Source organism: Numida meleagris, unplaced genomic scaffold (assembly GCF_002078875.1).
Source record: "Numida meleagris isolate 19003 breed g44 Domestic line unplaced genomic scaffold, NumMel1.0 unplaced_Scaffold180, whole genome shotgun sequence".
In the NCBI taxonomy this organism is placed as follows: Eukaryota; Metazoa; Chordata; class Aves; order Galliformes; family Numididae; genus Numida; species Numida meleagris.
In genome coordinates this window covers 355005-357209 of record NW_018363597.1, presented here as the reverse complement: position 1 = coordinate 357209, position 2205 = coordinate 355005, and positions in this window count along the sequence as shown.

Here is a 2205-nt window from a genome sequence, read left to right as displayed (position 1 = left end):
TGAGGGGCGGCGGGGAGGGCGCGGGGGGCGCGGAGCCGCGGTCGCGGCTGCGGGCGTTCGCCTCCAGCTCGTCGCTGCACGGCATCAGCCACATCTTCGCCTACGGAGCCGCGCTGCGCCGAGCGCTGTGGGGCGCGTTCTTCCTGGGCGCCCTGGGGCTGCTGCTGCTGGTGTGCGCCGAGCGCGTCGCCTACTTCCTCACCTACCCGCACGTCACCAAGCTGGACGAGGTGGCCGCGCACAACCTCACCTTCCCGGCCATCACCATCTGCAACCTCAACGAGTTCCGCTTCTCCAAGATCACCCGCAACGACATGTACCACGTGGGCGAGCTGCTGGCGCTGCTCAACGAGCGCTACGAGATCAGCAACCCGCAGCTGGCCGAGCCCGCCGTGCTGGCCGCGCTGCGTGACAAGGCCAACTTCAAGAACTTCAAGGCCAAGCCCTTCAGCATGGCCGAGTTCTACAACCGCACCGGCCACGACCTGGCCGACATGCTGCTGCAGTGTTCCTTCCGCGGCGCCGGCTGCTCCGCGCGCAACTTCAGTGTGGTGAGTGCGGGGCTGCCGGCATCGCCGTGGGGCTGGGCGCGGTGGGGCGCGGCGCCGGGGGGTCCCGGTGAGCTCCGTCCCCATGGCTCCCGTCGCATTAGAGCACGGCACGATTTGGCACCGGGGGGTCCCGGCGAGCTCCGTCCCCAGCGCTCCCATCGCGTCCCACTGGCGGTTCAGGTGCTGGGTGCCACCCGGCTGTGCCCCCACCCCGCGCCCAGCCCGCACTGCAGCCGCACGGTGCCATCGCGCAGACCCCACTGCTCCGCTCCCTGCGGCCCCGTGTCCCCTCTGCTGCCCCCCCAGGGAACGGCCACCTCTCCTGGTGCCGGGACTGCCTCCCCGCTGCTGGGCCTCGCAGCGTGCCGCACGCGCCGTGTGTGCCAAAGGGCCGCGCCGTGACCCCCACTGCCACACGCTGCTCTGTGCTGTGGCCATGGGCACTGGTGCTAAGGGTCCCACTCGTGGCCACAGGTGTCCCACGAGGGTTGGGCGTGGGGGGATTTGGTACCAGAGGGTCCCGGGTCGCTCCATCCCCATCGCTCCCATCGCGTCCTGCTGGCGGTTTGGGTGCTGGGTGCCATCCAGCGGTGTCCCCACCCCGTGCCCACCCGCAGGTGTCTGTGCCTCGGCTCGGTCCCCACAGCTCCTCCTGCCTCAGGGTCCCGCAGCTCAAGTCCCCGTGGCTCCGTGTCCCCTCTGCTGCCACCCCGGGGAGCAGCCATCCCCTCCACGCCATCACCCCCCCCCGCTGCTGTGCCCCATGGTGTGCCGGGAGCTCTGTGCGTGCCAAAGGGTCGCACTGTGACCATGCTCTGCCCGCGGGGACGGGCTCTGGGACCCACAGTTCTGTGCTGCGGCCCCGGGCACCTGCATTATTGAGTCCCACCTGTGACCCTGTGGGGGGGCACGGGGCACGCACACAACCACAGAGGCACTCAGTGGGGCAGCGCTGTGTCCTGTGCTGCGCGTCCCCCCCACGGCAGCCGGCAGATGTGCAGCCAGAGCAGCAGCCAGCGTGAGGCTCACAGGGCAGGAAATAATCTCCCTTGCAGCTCTGTGTGAATGACCCCCCCCGGGGCTGGAGGCTGAGCCAGGCTCCCACTGCCCGTTCCCCTGTGCCACTGCACCCAGGGCTGCTGCTCCCTGACCCCCGGGATCCCGAGCGCAGCGGAACACGTGGGGCCCTGGAGCAGAGCAAGGAGCATGGCCCCCATGGGGCACGTGGCTGTGCCCCCCCGGCTGCACCTGCTGTGACCCAGTGGCCAAAGGCACGGCGTGGTGCGTGGCTGAGCGGGGTGAGCACCCTGCCCGCCGGGCTCTGAGCTCTGCCGAGCTCCGTCGCCGTGACAGAGGCTGTGCCACGTGCTCCCCGCGTGTGGCAAACGTCCCAGCCCGGGCCGGGTCCGTGCCCCCATGGTCGCTCTGTGGGGTGTGAGGCCCCACGGTGGGCACGGGGCTCCCGCTGTGGGGGTGGGCGATGCTCGGTGCGGGGGCACATCCCCGTCCCCCTCCCGCGGTCCCTGGCGCATCCTGGTGCTGGGCCACCGGTTGCCATGGCAGCCACCTCCCTGTGCGATGGGCAGCGTTGCCATGGGAACCGCTCCCCTCTTTGGGAGCTCTGTTGCCGCAGCAGCCGCTCCCCCCCCCCCCA